Source organism: Siphateles boraxobius, unplaced genomic scaffold (assembly GCF_051911475.1).
Source record: "Siphateles boraxobius isolate OS27281-9 unplaced genomic scaffold, OSU_SipBor_1 8, whole genome shotgun sequence".
NCBI lineage: Eukaryota > Metazoa > Chordata > Actinopteri > Cypriniformes > Leuciscidae > Siphateles > Siphateles boraxobius.
The window spans coordinates 25,161,191-25,181,882 of record NW_027509208.1 but is presented as its reverse complement, the minus strand read 5'-3'; the positions used below and the strand labels follow the sequence as shown (position 1 = coordinate 25,181,882).

Genomic DNA, 20,692 nt, shown 5'->3' with positions numbered 1-20,692 from the left:
TCCAGAGCTTGTTCCACCGTAAATCATTTACTGCTTGCCATAAAAGTGCTAAAACAATAAATAATGCTATAATTGTATGTGGGTATATATATATATATATATATATATATATATATATATATATATATATATATATATATATATATATATATATATATATATATTATAATTGTTCTGTCTCTCTCTCTCATATCTCTGTGCGCTCTTGTTTATACTCGACGGGTCCGTTCGCTTTCTGTCGTCTCTGCCACTCAACGCTGTTTGCGTAATAGTATATATAGTACCACCCCTTGCACGGCTACAGAGTCCTCCGATTTGCTAGAATACGTCATGGTAACCTTCCTCTGATTGGGTAAGCAAAATATTCCTCCATCGGCAATTTTTCCATTGGTTGTTGCTCGTGAATCTGCCAAGCAACATCGATTTCATTGGCCTTTGACGTAGTGGTATTGCGCAACAAGGAAGTGTGTATACAAGCCGGGTAAGTTTGTTATCACTGTTTTCAGCGGAATCTGAGGAAGATGGCAAAAAGACCGCACCTCTCTATCCTGAATAGTTTTTAAGATAATTACACATTTGTAAAAGTATGCCATTTTGGGTGGTACCGCCCCAATCCGTCCCCAGAGGATTAAACTGTTTAAGGGGAGAAAAATATTTGTGATACAGTAAGTTGGAAATTAATGAACTTCAAATCAAATGCCAAAAATATACTGTAGAGTAAATCATGTGGAAAACAATATGAATATGACAACAAAGAATATGATCACAATATTAGAATTTTTCCTTGAGCTTTTGACATACAGGAGGTCTTACCATTAAAACATCCTGCAAGTTTCATAGCTTAAAACTTCCTCATAAACACAGGATTTATTTAATCAAGCCCAAAAAAGCTTTTTGAATACTGTGGGATCTGTGACGTCACATGGGCAAATTCATTAGTATAAGACTTCCTCCACAGCACGACATTAACGAACACTTATACTTCATCACACTATAGGCTTCGGCCCACTATTGTTCAGGTTTCTAATGGCTGACCCCTCTCAACACCGGATGCGAGTGTCCAGTCAAAAGCAAATGGATAAAAATCTCTGCCGTTGTCTACACTGAATACAGTATACAGATACTGATGTACACACCACGCTTGAGTGCTGACAACAGGCCAAATGGACAATAAACAACCTGTTTTTGTCTTTGGACAGAATTCAGAAGGATGCCAGCATCAGGAACATGTGGAATGGTTTATTTATACTTTCAGACTAATACAATCGGAGAGTCCTGGCTCTTCCAAGCTTTATAATGGCAGTGAATGGCCGTTTCTTTTTTAAAATCCATAAAAGTGCATCTATCCAACATAAACAAACTCCACACATCTCTGGGGGTGAATAAAGGCCTTCTGAAGCAGAGTGATGTGTTTGTGTAAGACAAATATCCATAAGTATACCTTCAAAAAATAAAATAACTAGCTTCAACGAACATACGGATTTGACTTAAGTGTAATGCGAAACTTATGCGAGTAATGCGACATACTGCTGATATTTACGCTACACAATGTCACTTCTGACGTCATAAGTTGCGTAAGTTGCGTAAGTAGACTGTGCCGTTTGACCGGAAGCTAGAATTTCACTTTGTAACGTGTTAAATATGAATATTTTTCTTACACAAACTGATCGCTTTGCTTCAGAAGGCCTTTATTAACCCCCCGGAGATGTGTGGAGCACTTTTATGATGAATAGATGCACTTTTATGGACTTTAAAACATTTTTGGCTGAACTATCCCTTTAATGCCGCTTCGAATCGCGTCAAGAGGATTAGGCTACATTTTAGTTTGGAGCACTAGACTGCAAAACCATTTATTTTTCTTTAAAGTCTACCTGCGTGCAAGTAAAAATTGGATTTGGTGGATAAATACAATTAAAATAATAATTCAAGCAAACAAAGCAAAACATAATGTAGAAACACAATTTTAATTTCACACATTAAGCCACCAAAACAAATATTTTAGGAGCCATCAAAATTACAATGCATATTGATATAATGTATGTATATATCATTTCTGTGAGATGATTTAAGCCACCCAGCACAAAATAACTTAGGCAGAGAAATGTGAGCGGCTCCAGGCATCATTCCAGCGCAGAGCAAAGATTTGAATCGATTGTGCCACCATCCACACAGGCTGTAGAGCGCCTGTGAATGCACAGCTGTCTCCATTCAGGGCCATTATATCACAAACAGCTCTCTGGAAAATAACCAGCCACACAAGGGCCATAGTGGGGTCTCAAATGGGTTCGCATTTATTTTGCCTATTGTGTAAATGTAGCACATACGTGTCTCCTCTGGTCTGGTAATGACTCCATAGTCATGGAGGGAGAGCTTTAAACAGGCAAGAGCTGTGAGTAACAGTCAGCCGATATGGAGAATGGAGGAACTATGCTTCGGTACGCCTGCAGCGCTAACACTGCATCATAGCTGTTGCACGTCCCACAACACACTCATTAGCCATTCTCTCTGTAGATCACGACACGTGACCTTTTTATTAACTGATTGGGTAATTGTTGAGGAGTGATTTCTAGATGAGTTTGCATATGCTTGCTGACAGTTTGTTTTAAGATAACAAGCCTTATTTTCTGAAATAGGGGCTAAACGGCTCAATGTTATTGTGTTTTGATATTGTTTTCCAGTAAAAAATTCTGAAAACAAGATACATTTACTTTTAAGACTTTAAGGGCCAGATTTACTAACAGCTTGCACCAGGGCAAACGGTCTTTTGGCGTAAAAAAATATGTAAAAATGAAAGCACATGGTTCATGTTGATCAGAATGGTGAACTATCATAGTATATATAATCCAAAAATGCTTTTATATTCCAAATAAATTTTTAATTTATCTGAATTTCCAACAGACATCTTGACTTGAATGAGAACCATATCAAATCATGCCCGAAATAGAGCCTTTTATGAACACCCACATTAATTCAGTCAAACTCCAATCAGCACATGAGACAGACGTCCATACTGCAGGAAACCCCCTGCTAGGTTTTGTTTCTCGTAATCTCACCCCCCATGTCCAGAGGTTTCCATTCCCAACAGATTCCTGCTGTTGACACCTCTTTCTCAACCAGACTGCTGTGATTTATGGATTGTGCGTGCTGCAGACCCGTTGCTATGGGCGGGCCATAGGGGGCCGGGCCCGCCCCAAAAAATGCTTGTGCCCCCCCCAAACTTGAGGCACAGATAATTTAATTTTAATTTAATTTTAATATTATCATAGTTGCTAATTTTGTGTTGCATTCTTTATCATTAAAATATTAAAAATATAAAGAAACAATGGTGTGATTTAGCTACGTACGTCACGTACAACCAAGCCGTTCAACAGTTACCGCGCATTTTTGAAAGCTGTTTCAAAATGAGTTTTCGCCGGCCTACTCGCTTCAGTTCCTTCCGAGTGGAATGATACTTTGATAAGGAGGTCCTGCTCGGAGAAACGCTTCCTCCCGCTGTACTGGGACTGGAGAGAGGACAGCGCTGCCTCCACTCGAAGTATCTGTACGAGTGTATTTCCGTGCGTGTGTATGTATGTGTGTGTGTGTGTGTGTGTGTGTGTGTGTGTGTGTGTGTGTGTGTGTGTGTGTGTGTGTGTGTGTGTGTGTGTGTGTGTGTGTGTGTGTGTGTGTGTGTGTGCGTGTGTGTGTCAGGGCAATGCATATTCCTCTGTTGACTGCTTTAAATGTTTAAATACTTAAATACTGTATTTAAACAGTATTTAAACTGTGTTTAAATACTGCAATGTTTGAGAGATGTTTCTGGTGTTACATCTAATATGTTGTATAGTCAAGTGTTTAATGGATATTCATAACATTGCTACTGTGTAATGTGGTGTAGGCTATAGGCTACCCGGTCGGTTATGTGTTTAACGTGATGATTACATGTTGCGCGACTAGAGTTGATTATAAATATACATAGTGTAGGCTAATAATAATTGTGCCCCCCCATACATTTCATATGCCCCCCTTAAGACTGAGGTCTGGCGACGGGTCTGGCGTGCTGTATAGACTATAGTCCTCAAGGCTGAAAGTTTCTGTGGCTCATTTGCACCAGGTCCCTGATATGGAGCTCCACAGGTGAATGGGAAAGAGAGCTGTTGATGAGACAAGGATATAACCACCGGCTGTGCTAGTTCTTGACACAGCAGGCTGACAGTCATCGCCTTTGTTCAAACCTTTAATTGAGCTCTCTGAATCATGTGCAACTGCTTTCACCTGTGAGTACTGTAACAATCAAAGTCATCAACATGCAAGATGTTAGAACACCTATAATTAATAACCTGTCAACATTGTTTTACTTGAGGTCAGGTTTTTCTGGTTACCTTACATTTAGCTATTTTTATCCAACTGTCCCAAAACAGTAAAAAGTAATTCAGGATGAGGAAACTATCAATAGAGTTGGGCAATATATTAAATATTCACAATATATTAAGTACATTTTTTTAAGTAGTATTGTGAATACTCAAAAATCTTGAAAAGTCCAATGCATAGAACTTAACAATCATTGTATGCTTTTGTAAAGGTACATGTCAGTAAATACTGCTGTTTATTACTATGTATTTTCATATTGTTTCATATAGTTGAAAACATTACTTATGATTATTTTCATTAATGTTTTTGAAGTAAAGACAACACAAAGCACGGCAATTAGAGTAAATTCACTCTGAAATATGCAGTGCGTCAGACTATATATTTATGTAATTAAATCACATCCTTTAATATTTCAAAATTGCGCCAATTGGAGATTAAAAACGTCTCAGGTTACGTATGTAACCCTGGTTCCCTGAGAGGGAACGAGACGCTGCGTTGAGACGCGGTGGGAACGCGCTGCGTGATTGCGTCGTGAAGCACGTGTATAATCAGTCCAATGGAAGAGCGAGACGTCATAGGCGGTGACGTCATAGACCAGGAAGCTATAAAGCACACCAGAAAACAGACCGCGACAGCTTCTGAAAAAGCCTGAAGCAAGTCGATCAGGGCATGCAGGAAGTATGGCGGGAGAACGCAGCGTCTCGTTCCCTCTCAGGGAACCAGGGTTACATACGTAACCTGAGACGTTCCCTTTCAAGGGAACTCGAGCTGCGTTGAGACGCGGTGGGAACCCCATACCCACTACGCCATAAGACAAATGCCCGTTCTGTGTGAAGTCCTTGCGCACACTAGAAGCAAGCAACCTAGCCCCGGGAGTGGAGAGGTGTAGGTCATAAAATCTGACAAATGTATGAGGTGAGGACCAGCCTGCCGCATTACAAATATCCTGAAGGGAAACACCTGAAATTAAAGCCTAGATGCAGCCATACTCCTAGTAGAATGGGCCTGAACAGCCACAGGTGAACGCTGTCCGGCCGCTTCATAAGCAAGTGAGATAGCCTCAACTACCCACTTGCTCATTATCTGTTTAGATGCAGGGCAACCTATCTTAGGTTACCCGAAGCAGACAAATAATTGTTCTGATAAACGCCACAGAGCAGCTCTGTGGACCTAATCATCCAAAGCCCGGACAGGGCATAACAGATTTAAGATTTTCCTGATCTGGGGTATTAAAGGTGGAGGACAGAAGGCCTGGAGCACAAATGACCGCACATTTAGTAGGGACCTAGAAATACAACCCGATCTGGGGTGAAGAAATACTACCACCAACCAGGTGCAAATCCAAGTACGTGCAGGCCTCAGCCTCATGTACCACGGAGAAGACGAAATTAGGGATCTCTCCTCAGAGATAGACCAGCAAAGAAACATTCATTACAGAAATCAAGTACTGTACCAAAAAGGGCAGAAACGAGATTCAGAAGGCGTTCTCTGCACCAGGCAGAGAACAGCATATTAGTCTTCTCGTGGAGGGAGCTCTAGACTGGAGTATGGTCTCCACGACCTCGGTCGAGAAACCTGAATCTATGAGCTGGGCCCCCTCAGAGGCCGAGCCCACAGTATCCACAACTCCAGAGCTCCCAGGAGCAAAGATATCGTGAAAAGCGTATAGGTGTAGTGGCAATCACACCTATTACATTACATCCAGTCCAAGCGGAGCTGGATGCGTGAGGGAGAAACACAAGGGCAATGCATTGTACAAGCGATGCGAAAGGTCGACTTGTAGTTTGACCGAAGTTCTCCCTAAGAAGCTCCACCACCTCGGGGTGAAGTCTCCATTCCCCGGGCCACAGCCCCTGCCTCAACAGGATATCTGCTCTGATATACGAGACCATCAGTGTGTTGTCCGGACCCTTCGCCGACCAACCACTCATGATTGCCCCCGACTTGTGAGGGAAACATCCGTCGATAGCATTATGCGTCGACAAGAAACCCCCAACACTGGGCCTGGGCGAGGAACCAAGGTTCTTCCACATGACCGAGGCACGAAGGCATAGCCGCGTGACCTTGATCATGCGAAAACGGATTTCCCCTCGGAGAAAACCCCTTGGTCCCGAGCCACCACTGCAGGGGTCTCATGTACAGAGGGCCAAAAGTAACTACGTTGGACGCAACTGCCATGAGCCCCAGCCAAAGACCGTTCACCGAGCGGCCACTCATGACCGCCCCCCATCCTGTGAGGGAAGCATCCGTCGATAGCGTGACGCGTCGACAAGAAGCACCCAGCACTGGGCCCTGGGCGAGGAACCAAGGCTTCTTCCACATGACCGAGGCACGAAGGCATAGCCGCGTGACCTTGATCATGCGAAAACGGATTTCCCCTCGGAGAAAACCCCTTGGTCCCGAGCCACCACTGCAGGGGTCTCATGTACAGAAGGCCAAAAGTAACTACGTTAGACGCAACTACCATGAGCCCCAACAGTCTCAGAGACTGTTTGCAGTGAGTGACTGACCTAGTTTTACATTCTTTACGGCTGTGAGAATCGCAGAAATACGTGCAGGAGACAGACGTGCTTGCATTGTTGCCGAATCCAATAATACACCTAGAAAGTGGTCCTCTGAGCTGGGAGGAGTACACTCTTTTTGGTGTTGAGCCGCAACCCCAACCTCCTTATGTGGGACAGAACGACATCTCGATGTTGAACTGCCAAAAGCTCGGACTGAGCTAAAAATCAACCAATCGTCGATATAATTTAATACGCGAATGCCCTGGAATCTCAGAGGAGCCAGAGCTGCATCCACGCATATTGTAAAAGGTGTGGGGTGATAACCTAGGCCGAATGGAAGAACCCGATACTGGTATGCTTCGCCCCTGAAAGCAAACCTCAGGAACCTCCTGTGATGAGGATGGATAGATAAGTAAGCGTCCTTTAAGTCTATTGTGACAAACCAGTCCTCGGACTGAATCTATGACACAATCATATTTAGCGTAAGCATAATATGCTGTTTAATTAACGCAGGTCTAGAGTAGGACGCAACCCCTCATCCTCTTTCGGAACAATGAAGTAATGGCAGTAAAACGCTGACTGTCTGCCGGGAGGAGGAACCCCTTCTACAGCTCCTTTTGCAGAAGTGTCAGTACTTCCTGCTCCATAACCAAAGCCTGCTCGGGGTCCACCACAGTGGGGAGGACCCCTAGAAATCTGGGCGGACAAGAACCGAATTCTGAACCCTTTTCTATAGTGTGCAGGACCCACCGAGAAATATGTGGCAGTAGTTTCCACGCTGCCAGAAATTCTACTAGGGGAACCAGTCTCTCAAGACTGGCCTCTGGATTTGGTTGAACAGTCAGTACGGTGCCCTGAAGCGGCGAACCGGCAGGGAACAACCGAACTGACCGTTCTACGACCCTCCTCGGAGGATCGTATGGGGACGCTGACACCTCGGTGCCCTGAACGGCGAACCGGCAGGGAACAACCGAACTGGCAGCGCTGCGACCCTCCTCAGAGAGTCGCACCCCAGAGGGCGCCGAGGAGAAACGATTTCTCAAAACCGTCCATGCCCCGAAGGAGCCCTCAGAAGCTTTATTAGAGATGACAGTCCTCAGATCTTGCCTCCCTTTAAATAACTTAGTTCCAATGGCCCTCCTCGGAGGATCATTGGAAAAAGCAGGCACCTCGGCCCCCTGAAACGGCGAACCTGCAGGGAAACCGAACTGACTGCTCTACGACCCCCCTCGGAGGATCGTTTGGGGACACTGACACCTTGGTGTCCTGAACGGCGAACCGGCAGGAAAACCGAACTGGCAGCGCTGCGACCCTCCTCAGAGAGTCGCACCCCAGAGGGCGCCGAGGAGAAACGATTTTCTCAAAAACCATCCCTACCCCGGAGGGGACCACCCTTTAGAAGCCTGATAGCCTCGGCATCAGGGCTTCCTATTGTCCAAGCTTTTTTAGAGATAAAATAGTCCTCAGATCTTGCATATCTCTAACTGGCTAGACTGCTACCGCCACCCAAGTCCTCTTTGATTGTGGAGGAGCCCAAATGGCGATGCTCGCTGTGCTGCGAGGAGCTTAGTAGACTGAGACTGCTCCGCCCAGCAGTCTCAGGAACATAGATTGGTGAGGAAGAAACCTCTGGAACGCCGCTGAACGGTTTATTCTTAGTTTTTTGAAAGCGGAGCATCCAGAAGAACAGACATAATTTTATCTTATTTTTCTTTACTTTTAAATCAGAAAAACGTATATATATATATATATATATATATATATATATATATATATATATATATATATATATATATATATCAGTCCGTGGCCACCAGCAGGAAAACAACCGAACTGGCCGTGTGCGACCCTCCTCAGAGAGTCGCCACCCAGAGGACGCAGAGGAGAAACGATTTCTCGAAACCGTCCCTCCCCAGTATAGTTTATCTGTTTTTGCACGACGCAATTCTCGAATAGCGTCAGTGCTGACAACCTCACATTCATCCATGTCTTTATAATTTACCCACCAGCGTTGCCTAATAAAAAAATTTTATTTAGATGGCTGGTGGGTAACGTCGGGGTTAAAAATTATGACGCCGACTCGGGAGAGAGAAAGCTAGCAAGCGTCTCTTTAACCCGAGGCACTGTCATACCATGATACTTAATACCCATAGCATTACTATAGTTAGACGTAGGGCATTAAACACATAAAATAGAAACCGACTTATTCCAAGATCTTGACACCTCAGTGTGGTGTGGAGATAGGGAAAAACGGCAGTCCCCGACGAGGAGGCTGAGATACAGAGTTTTTCCTGTTTTTAGATATATTTCATCTAATAAACTCCTTATTTTCACTCTCATAAAGCTCAGCTGGCCAGAAAATATTTAACTAGCAACAGCACTAGATAAACCTCCTTTTAAAGCTCCTCTTTATTCAACAGAGTTATGAGCTGACTTATTTATTCATTTATTGAAAACTCAAACATCTGCCTTTTTTTAATATCTTTATTTGTTTTGTTCTCTTTTTCTAAACAAAACACTAACGATACCAATTCCTCGGAACTGGAAATCGCCAGCACTGGATCTGGCAGGTGAAAGCTGAGATAGGGCGGAGCCCGTCCCAACCCCCGCTGTCAGATCCGTTTGCGAACCCCAAAATGCGAGTCGCCGCCGTGCATCAGCAACAGCGGGACCCGCGCGGGGAGCGCGAACCGAACCGTCCTCCTCGAAGAACGCCCGGCGGGAGCGGAGCGTCCTCACGGACAGCTTCTCGCAATGCTCACATTCAGCCCCCTCGAGAACTGACTGTGGCATGCTCCACTCCCAAATAGTAACAAAAAGCTGATGTGTGTGTCCCCACCCGTGATATAACGTGGGCAGGGAACAACACAAAAGCTGCTTGCTCTCTTTTGCCATAATATATATATATATTGCAACTTGACAGACAACAATAAATATGACAAGGACAGAATACACAGATCGCTTGCTGAAGGCAACAGAAGCTGTCGCGGTCTGTTTTCTGGTGTGCTTTATAGCTTCCTGGTCTATGACGTCACCGCCTATGATGTCTCGCTCTTCCATTGGACTGATTATACACGTGCTTCACGACGCAATCACGCAGAGCGTTCCCACCGCGTCTCAACGCAGCTCGAGTTCCCTTGAAAGGGAACTAACCCATGCAGATTTTTACCCGCATCTGGCACTTGGTGAGTTTTTATTTTGGACCCTTGCAGAGATGCTAAGGATGTCTCACACACAGCTGCTAGAAATATCTTTTTGAAAAAGCAGAATTTTGTCAAGTCAAGTCTAGTTAACATTATTTATATAGCGCTTTTAAAATGCAGATTGTTTCAAAGCAGCTTTACAGTGATAATAGGAAAATAATGCAACAAAGATTGTTTTGGCTGTACAGCAGATCTAGAAGAAAGTAATTGTCCAGTTTAAGTAAGTTAAGAGTTGATTTTTTCTGTTGTAAAAGTCATTTGTTATCAATTTCGGGTCTGTTTACTCTACACCGTTTTTAACTTTAAAGTAGGTTTCAAAGTGCAAGTCTTTAAAAATTAGTTTTGAAACTGATACTGTTATAATCTCCATGTAAACTTCAAAAACATGAATTCGTGAAAGCGGTGATGCACATGCGTATTACACGTTAAGTCTATAGGAATGCGCTTACGTTTTTTTAAGAAAGATTTGAATGTCTTTCTTTACAAAGTGACATTCCCAATTCATTGGCTGGCATGCATAAAACCTTTAGTCGTTTTTGCGAATCTGTGTGAACAGGAGTCATTTTGATAATGTTTTCATCTGTACAGAGGAAAAAAACTTTTCCATTTTTCTTTTTACTATATATACTGTATACAGTATATCACATTTTACTATAGTCAATTTTATAGTTTGTTTAGTAATTGTTAATTTAGTAAATGGCCATTTTGCAATTAATCTGTATGTGTGTGTATATATGTCACCCAGTGCTCACAATACTGTCTCAGTTCCATGTCAGATTTTACTACAGCTAAAGTTTGAGCTTTTAATAATTGGTGATATGATGGCATTACAAATCCCTAATCTGAAAGTTGCAGAGAAGGATCAGGCTGAGAATGCAGCAGCTGGACACAGAAACAACGGCCAAAGCTTGAGTATGGTAATTACCCACATTTACCTCCCTGCTGTATACAAGCTTGGACCTGGGTCAAGTCTGACTGGCACTTCACTGGAGGAAAATTAACTCTCTTTAGACTGTAAATTGCTCAATGTTAGATCTTAGTGTTTGTTCAGACTGTTTAGGAGAGATTGCCAGCTTTACTTTTCAAAGCCTTCTTCAGATGCAGAAAAGATGCAGAGCCAATACAACTACCAACCACCTTCAGAGATACAACAATATACTGCGTGAAAGATATCCATTTTTGAAAGATAAAGGCATCTGACACTATTACCACACTTGTTTAAAGTTGAAGGTCTTGTCAAAGGTCTCTGTGATGTATCCCGTATTTATGGCAAAAACTAATCTTAGTTAAGATCCCCTCTGTGTTGCTATGTTTAACATCAATGGGTGGTGCTATCTGGTTTGGTTTGGTTTGGAAGACACCAGCACAGTGGGGCAGCTGGCACTTCCCGCAGGCAACTCCATCCTCATTCTCATGCAATATTGCAGCATACCGTTGGTACAGAAGAAGTGCAAATTGAAAAGGCACCGTTTGCTTTCAGTGATTCGCAGGTTTCTTTTGATTACCTCAACCAGAGATGATTTTGGTAGTGAGAGATGAGAACTGTGACAGTTTCCGATGATGAATCTCTGAGAATGGTTAGTGCAGAGTGAACCGCAGTTATTAGTCCTCAGACTCATTATCATTTATCATTTGTGCATTAAAAAAAAAAAAAAATCTTCGTTTTTTGTCTGTTCCAGGAAAAATGCTCTTAGCCCTCTTAAATTGTTTGAGAGTAATGAGTAATGACTCTAAAATCGCAGGTGACTGATTATGTTGCATGCTGTAAATGAACAAGTCACTCCCTTCTTTAACCTTTTGAAATGTATTGAATGTAAAGGTGTCTTCAATTCCCAATGGCACCTTGAACACATCATCTTCTGACAGCAGTTCTGAATGCTTACCTGTGCTGTCTCAGTTTAGAGCAGTAGGTGGTTGGTGGGGTGGTGTGGGGGACCCTGCATCGCTGACATTTTGCATGCAGATGCCTCATGCATATGGAAAGAAGAGTAATTATGGGCTTTTATCGACCTACGTGGGCGATGCTTTCAGCCTCTCTCTTTTGGTTAGGGAAAGGAAGGTGACAACTAACACTGGCTAATGCAAATATTAAACAGATCTCCATGGTCTACTCACAAAAAAACAATCACCCGCCCGCCTGCCCTCTTTCGTGTCAGGTGGCTTCCATCAAGCATTTGATGCCTTTCAAAGCGGAAAGCCATTCCTCATCCCTGGAAATCCTGTAGAATAATCCCATCACAAAAGACCCACCAGAAATAGAGATAAAATAAACAAGGCAACCATTTTGTGATGTGTGGTTGATGGCATGGATTAAGGGTCATAGCGGGGTACACCATCATCCAGGCTTTCTGCATACTCCAAAACTATTACTGGAGAATGGGTGTCATGGGAGTTTACAGAGTGGTCAATAATTGAACAGACTTTGTAAAACGAAGTGAAGAGACTTGCAGGGCTGAGTGCATTCCCTGGTGGTGTCCATCCACAGAATCAAGCTCAGGCTGGAACATCCGCCAAAGACCCTGTCACATTTTATGAGCTTACGACAGAGCTGGGCTTTTAAAAGACACCGGCACTATTTTACCTGAGACGAAGGCCTGTTTGACTGCATGAAGAAGTCCGCCGCACTGACAGATCAAGAGAGAAGATGAAATTAGTAAGGAGCACAAGAAGAAAATGAATGCTGATTTGTGTAGAATATTGTTATTAAGAGTTGCCTCCTCAGACCTTAAATACACTCAGCTCAAAAAAGAATGAACATCCTCTAAAGTTAATGGCAAATGTAGCAAGTAAAGAAGCATAGCTTATCGCCCAAAGCTAACAAGTTCTGACCTGAGAACTCATAAAAAGACCGGAAAAAGGCTTAAGAAAAAATAATGGATGTGAATGTGTCTGCACTCGTGCCATGGCATGAGCTCAGAATATATGAAAGCATGTGTCGACTCCTGTACGTAGTCATTTAGTCTAACTATGCCATTCTAACTATTAACTATGCCATTTTAGTCATTTAGCAGATGCTTTTATCCAAAGTGACCTCCAGTACTGAGGTTCAGCTTGCCTGGAGTAAGCTGAGGTTAGGCGTCTTGCACAAGGGCACACTAATGTTTCATGGCTGACTCCTTAGTGCAGCCTTTATGTCTTGTACCCAACGGTTCCCTCAGTAAGTCTCAAATACCACTTCATCGACCATACCAGAAATGTGATCTGATAGTATACTGGTTATGCTATAATTTAGCATTATCATTAATATTCTTTAAGTGGACATTTGTTTTATAATTTTTCACTTTAATACATTTAAAAAATGAAAATAATTTCCTATCATAAAGCTCAAACCTCAACTTTGATGCAGCTTCAGCAACACTGAAGCTCATCAGTTATGAAATATCTTCCACAAATGAACTGCACTGGCAATTGTTAAAGAGATATACACACATATTACACAACGGGTGTAAAATCCATGCAAACTGACAACACTTGCAATGTGTCTCGGGACACCCCACAAGTAGTACAGGGTATGTTTCTTATAGGTATAGGCTAATAAACAAACCAAGGAAACCAAACAAAATCTTGCCAAGTACCCCTGGGAACATACTTGAAGGTGCTGTATGTAATTTTCTGCAGTAAGGCACAAACAAATTGGGATCGCCCCTTTAATAATGGTCTGCGTGGCCCCTTTAAAAATAGCGCACGGATTGCAGAAAGGGGGTGGGTACGTTAGGTAATCATGTAGCTATATAGACACAGGTGAGTTAGTTTCCTCATGACATTGTACCGATGTGACCTGTTTGGGTAGGTCTTTTATCTCCTTCACTCCTCGGGTCAGGTAGGTTTTGTTAAATTGGAGGCTTATAGACGGGAGGGAATTATACATTTAGAATATGGGTGTTCGTGGGAATTTAACTTAATTAACGTGTTTGATTAATGTGCTTGTTTGGTGTAATTTTAGATTAGTCGGGTGCGTCCAGGCATTGTTAGTGAGTATGGGAGTGTCATACACATGTAAGGTAATTTTATTTTTCCCTTACCCTGTTTGTGTGATTAAAAATGTGAGAGGAGTGGGGAGGGAGAAGAAAGCAAACAAAAATATGTATATTTGTTTTGCAGAAGTTGCCAGCTGCTGCTTTGCTGCGGCCTAAATAGCGTTTCCCGTTTGGGACGCGGGATTCTGCCTTGACCGCTTGTGATTGCATTGAACGCTCGCGATTGCATTGAACTATTGCCTGTATAACGCTCACGTTGGATGTGCTAAACCCGTGGCCTATGATTCGGGCACCACCTTGTGTTCGATCATTTCGCTGGTGTATTTTCCTTTTGTGTTTTTTGTTGTTTGTGTATTTTGTTTAAGTGTGTGTGCAATGGGGTTGAATTGAAATTGTTTTGTTTTTTTTGGGTTGTTTTATTGTATTATTATTATTATTAGGGTTTGTCTATAAACCAATTTATTTAGTTTGTTTATTTCGTGTTTTGGATGGGTTGTATCATTTCTTTGTCTTGCTTTACATTTGATCCTATTCAATTATCCTATACCTATATACCTATACCTATCGGATTAATGGTAGTTTATCTGGTTTTTGTTTTTTTCTTTTTGGCTTTGGTTTATTTGGGTGGTGGTGAGTGATTTTAAATAATTATTGTATTTTTGGGTTAGGTTGGTCTGAAGTGCTTTGATTTGTATTTATTTTGTCTTATTATTTGAGGGGGTGAAATGTTCTATGCAAAGCCATGATACCAAAGGAAGAAACCAACCTGTCTAGTTTATCAGTTTGTTTGTGAATTGTTCTTTTGTTTGTATATTGTTTTTTCTTGTTGTGTGTGTTTGGCCAGTGTATGACTAAACGACGCCCATTGGGCTGATTCATTTACACTGATTAAAGTGTTTTTGTTTTATTATGGAGGGTGAGCTCAAGGTGTTTTGGTAACTAATTGATAAATAAAATTGTAGTCTGTGGTTTTGTCTCTGCTCGTCCTTTTCCTTTAGTTCAAAACCTGATTGGGGAGGCTTGAAAATTTTGGGGTCTTGAGTAAGGGGCCTTACTAGCGTAAGTTGATCGATTCGTACGGTCACATGTTTGCAGATTTTTAGGAAACATGCTAAGTTCACATACTTTTTTCTCCAAAAAACAATCTTACAGTCAGTTATTCTACTTTGAAATGTGCGCTCTTTGTCGGGATGTCTGTTTTTGTGTTGGTTTGTGTGATCCTTCCCACTACTAATTTAGCCAATAGTATTTCGACACCTCGGGTTGCCAGTTGGCGGAAAACAGCATATTGCAGCCATGGAAGCCAGAAAACAAACTGGGTCAGAGATCGCAGATTCTATCTGACTTGAAAAGCCTTGACATCCATCTTAAAAGTTCTATGACCAGAGGCATATTAAAACGCGGACAAATCAACTAATTGATTACAGTGTCAATTGTGATTGCTCCTGTTGCGTGTCCTCAATCTGGCAACCCGCATGAGCGTTGAATAAAAAAATTTAGTAAACTAAAAAGCTTACAGAACCTGGTATTCCCAGGTGGTTTACCACCCGAGTACTAAACAGGCCCGACCCTACTTAGCTTCCCAGATCAGACGAGATCTGGCGTGCCCAAGGTGGTATGGCCGTACGCGAAATCTGCTGCCAAAGACCAGGCTATTTGAAGAAACTCAGAGGCTCTTTCAGGCTTTTTGAAGAAACCCAGAGACTTCTTCAGTCTTTTTGGAGAACCTCAGGGACTTTTTTTTTTTTTTTTTTTTTTGTCGCAGGGGGCTGGAGAAACAACCCTCTCCAATATTTTGAATTTGGACAACAGTACCCATTTCAACTACTAGCTGACAATATTAAATACTGCTGCTTTAAGTACAGCCCAGGGAATATTAACTCCTGATTGAAAATCACTGCCAAAGGACACAAATAAGCAACCTTTTAGTCACCAGTCATAAGCTTGAACCAAAATACCACCTAGACCATGCATAAAACAAACAGAACAAATCAGTGACATGATACTGATTAATCTCCATCAAGCAAATGATGATCATGTTTCACATGAACTGTATAATACCTTCATATACATCATAAATGTGTTGGCGGTATGGAAAGCAGTATGACACATCTAATAAGGCAATTCACATGCCAACCCACTGGCTTCACTCTGAAACTGCTGGTGACATAGTATTTAGCACACATGCTGAAATACTGAGCCATTGTGTTCTTCCTCTGAAATGACTTTCTTTTTCGGCTAAATAGGCTGCAAAGATTATTGGGTAATGTTAACCAATTAGCTCTTTTTTTAGCCATTTCTTTTTCATGACTCCATTCTGGTATGTGACACCAACTTTTTACAATGTAATGTATTTCCAATAAATAAAGATTTGTGTGTGTCTGTAGAACAGTATGCTTAACATTCACTGACAGCTCTTGTTCAAAGTTCTGAAAGTCTTTTGACTGATGTCCCCTGACATCAAACACACCATTTGTGCTGCAAACAAGAGCTTATGGCAGACTATAACCACTCCACGAGCCCTGACAGCATTCAAACTTCCATTTCCTTTTCTGTCTTTTGGCTGGTATTAAGATGAAGCCTTGAGCCATTCTGCTCCATTGTTAGACTCCAGCTATGAACCTAAACGAGGAAATCAATAGCGTATTGAGCGAGGTCACTCTCCGCCCACCCGCACGCCAAGATAAAGGCCAGGGTTCTCGAGACCTGCAGAGAATCAAAATTCAGCCTGACATGACTGCTGCTCACTGACATAACGGCCATCATCCTGAACAGCATGAGGCAATTCTGACAATAATAATGTTTTCTGCTGATGCTTAAAAAAAGATCAGAGGGTTTACGACTGAAATCCATTTCATAACACCAAACCCCTGTAAGGAAAACTCAGAAGGTCACAAAAAACTGTCAATGTTAAAATCTATCTTTCTCCAAGTGTATTACAACACCTACAACTCCAATCATAAACCTATTAAAGAGAACTATCCATAGGACACACTTGAAGAGCACTTTCTCAGTAAAAACACTTGTTAGTTATAGCAGAACCAGAGCTGTTCACATTCATGCAGAAAAATTTGTTTAAGTTCATTACTTAAAGTTCACACAATATTGTTACCTTTAAAGGTGTAATAGACTTTTCAGGTCAGGGTTTCTTGTTCATTTACCAATTCAATGGTGTTACATTTATGGCATATGAAAATCATGTAAAACTTATTGCTATGTTAATTAATGATATACATAGAATGTGCATTATACGAATTTATATTGAATGCTTTGTTTACCTACTGTAACTGTTTCTATAGCACATTAAAAAAATACAGTATGCTATAATGTTTTATTACACAGTGCTCCAGAATACTTTATTTTGATTGGTCACTGTATTCTGTGGTCAAATATATTTTTATGACAGCTAAACTATGACAACAGTCCCTGACAAGCAATATCATACACTCTGCTAGTGCAATGTCATATTACTCTTTCTTGTCTCATACAACTATTTTACTTATTTATTTGTTAAGTGGGTGTGCAATAAACAAAATAAGCAGCTGCTCATTGGCCACGTACACACTGTAAAGTTTCAGGAGTGACAACCGCATTTCAAATATGGGAGCGAATCCTTGAGCCATTTTGTGTGTACGGAACAGAACTCAACCTTGAAATTAAGATGATGCATGATCTGTGCATCTCGTCCATTTGGCATCCACTATTTTTGACCAAACTAATATTTCAGCAACCAAAGACTTGCTATATTCTGCGATTTTAACTCAACCACCATTGACAGAGACCGTGTGTTTAAGTTTGGAAGGCTGCTTCACAGAGCACACTATTGCAGTGTTGCCATGTCCACTTATTATAAGCATGTGTCTTTTAGCTTGTTGTTTGGGCTTGGCTCATAAAGTGATCAAGTTTATGGAGATAATAAAGTAGACAGGTCCTTATTCCAAGATAAAGCATTTGGATTTAAGTTTATTGTGAGCTTGTCCTTATTTGCTGTTCTATCTTTTTCTAGGAAGATCTGGCAACAATAATGAGTCCCTGTGATATTTTGCACCACACACACATGCATTTAAATACCTCATTAACAACTAGTTATTCAGTTAGGTTCTGTACACACTGCGTAGAATTTCTATTGTCACTACCTGCCTTTTTCAGGAGTTAATCTGGTCACTAAAAGGTGAACTGACAACCAGATTTAGCTGCAATATGCAGATGGCCATTATCACAAAACAAACGCTTTAACTCATTTTAGATTAATCCTGATCACTCTGTCTGTTTTTTTGTGTTTTTTTTGCATTAATGACCAACTGACTGTATATTATCCATTACATGGCATCTAAATGCACTTATAGAATGTAAAACTGTAAGCCACTTTTACTACTTTTTTCTACACAAAGCAGCATAGATTGGTAATATTGGTATCAGAACAAATTTCATCATTGCTACAAACTACAGTGTCTGTTAGATGAATATGAGCAGCAAAATAAGCCATATGAAACAAAGGTAGGTTTATAGGAGCTATAAAAGCAGGGCGCAGAATAACTAAAACTGACATGTGATGTTCTTGATTCCAGTAGAATTGGCTCACAGCTCGGAGCTGATTACAGGTTGATATTTTAAAGTTGTTACTTCCTCTATGATTTCCATTACACGAGAGTAGATGTTAAAACTTCATGCTGATTTGTACTCGGCTTTCGCCAAGATAAGCACCAACTAAGACGTAGCTTTACAGTAACCTATGCATCTCCATCCATTTACGCTTCTTTCCATCTGGTGACGTGAATCTCCTTCTGTCTGGTGTTAATAGTGTATTTGCGCGTCAGCACACACAACGGCTGCAACCACAGTGCGGTCCCCCCATAACAACCCTCTGGATTGAGCGGAGTAGGGAACATCTCTAGGGTCTTCAAGTGGGCACCTTCCGTCCTCAGTGTTTCGTCGACTAGCCCACGACACCTCAAGAGGGCTCGACAGTGACTCTGGCGTCCCAGAGTCACCCCCCTCCGTCCCCCACTCAACTCAGCCCAGCTTACTAACCTCTACTTCCCTCTTGCTGCTGAGACCTAACCACAATCTCACAATCTCTCCGCAACCCAACCATACGCGCCAACCCGTTTGACTAAGGCTGTCGAGCCCCACTGGTGCGTTAATATGCAGTTTCAGTGGCAACGGTTCCGTATGGCATACCACCTACCGCAAAACACAATATCTGCCCAACCACCCGTCATTCACGCAATATACACAGGAACGTAATGACTGTAAATACTATACGACCTCTACAAATAAACCAACAGTGCTGCTGAGACCTAACCACAATCTCACAATCTCTCCGCAACCCAACCATACGCGCCAACCCGTTTGACTAAGGCTGTCGAGCCCCACTGGTGCGTTAATATGCAGTTTCAGTGGCAACGGTTCCATATGGCATACCACCTACCGCAAATCACAATATCTGCCCAACCACCCATCATTCACGCAATATACAGAGGAACGTAATGACTGTAAATACTATACAACCTCTACAAATAAACCAACAGTGCTGCTGAGACCTAACCACAATCTCACAATCTCTCCGCAACCCAACCATACGCGCCAACCCGTTTGACTAAGGCTGTCGAGCCCCACTGGTGCGTTAATATGCAGTTTCAGTGGCAACGGTTCCGTATGGCATACCACCTAACGCAAAACACAATATCTGCCCAACATCCCGTCATTCACGCAATATACACAGGAACGTAATGACTGTAAATACTATACAACCTATACAAATAAACCAACTCCCTTCAAGTTTTCAAGAATTCTACGAAACCGTAGCATGGCGGCCTGTACTCAGCCAGCTAGAATCTTTCCGTCTCAACCACAGCCAGTTGCTGCTCCTTTCTGCTGCTTCAGATAAGTTCTTTACTGTGCGACGCAACTCTTGACCACTGAATCCGACGTCTCTGAGGAACCGGGTTGTAGAGTGTGCCACAAAACCTCGACAAACCACTTCCACTGGATAAACCTGGACTCTCCATCCTCGCTGTTCTGCTTCAGTGGCCAGATGAGCATACCGCAATTTCTTCCTCTCATATGCCTCATCTACCGCATCCTCCCATGGCACTGTTAACTCTATCAGTTGAACAATGCGTGCTGATCCAGACCACAAAACAATATCTGGTCGTAGGTTAGTGGTGGCAATCTCAGGTGGAAAAATAAGCTGTTGATCAAGATCAGCCAGCATCTTCCAGTCCCTAGCAGCTTCCAGTTGTCCTGGGCGAGAATTGGTGTTAGCACCTTTTCTTGGTGGTTGCTCGCCTGGGCTGAGGAATATTGTCTTCTGCGTGTAATGTTTTGCTAGAACAGACGGCAACTTATTGGTCATACTACGCTTGCCTTCCAATGCTAAAGCCAAACATCGCAATACTTGGTCATGGCGCCAAATAAACCGACCTTGGCTAAGAGCCACCTTACATCCTGTCAAAATGTGCCTTAATGTGGCTTGTGATGAACACAAAGGACAAGAGGGATCCTCTCCTACCCAGAGGTTTAGGTTCTGCGGTGATGGGAGAACATCATATGTTGACCTAATAAGGAAACTGATCCTACTCTCTTCCATTGACCAAAGGTCTTGCCAGCCCATTTTTCGTTTCTTCCACACTCTCCCATCGTATCCACTCTCCCT

General features: G+C 42.2%; 1 protein-coding gene and 1 pseudogene across 30 annotated transcripts in view; both read right to left on the bottom strand.

Moving 5' to 3' along the window:
• nrxn3b (neurexin 3b) overlaps positions 1–20,692 on the bottom strand; it is a 623,191-nt gene that overhangs the window by 282,381 nt on the left and 320,118 nt on the right. The gene's annotated exons all lie outside the window — the stretch shown is intronic.
• LOC143729817 (5S ribosomal RNA) lies at positions 15,545–15,663 on the bottom strand (annotated as a pseudogene).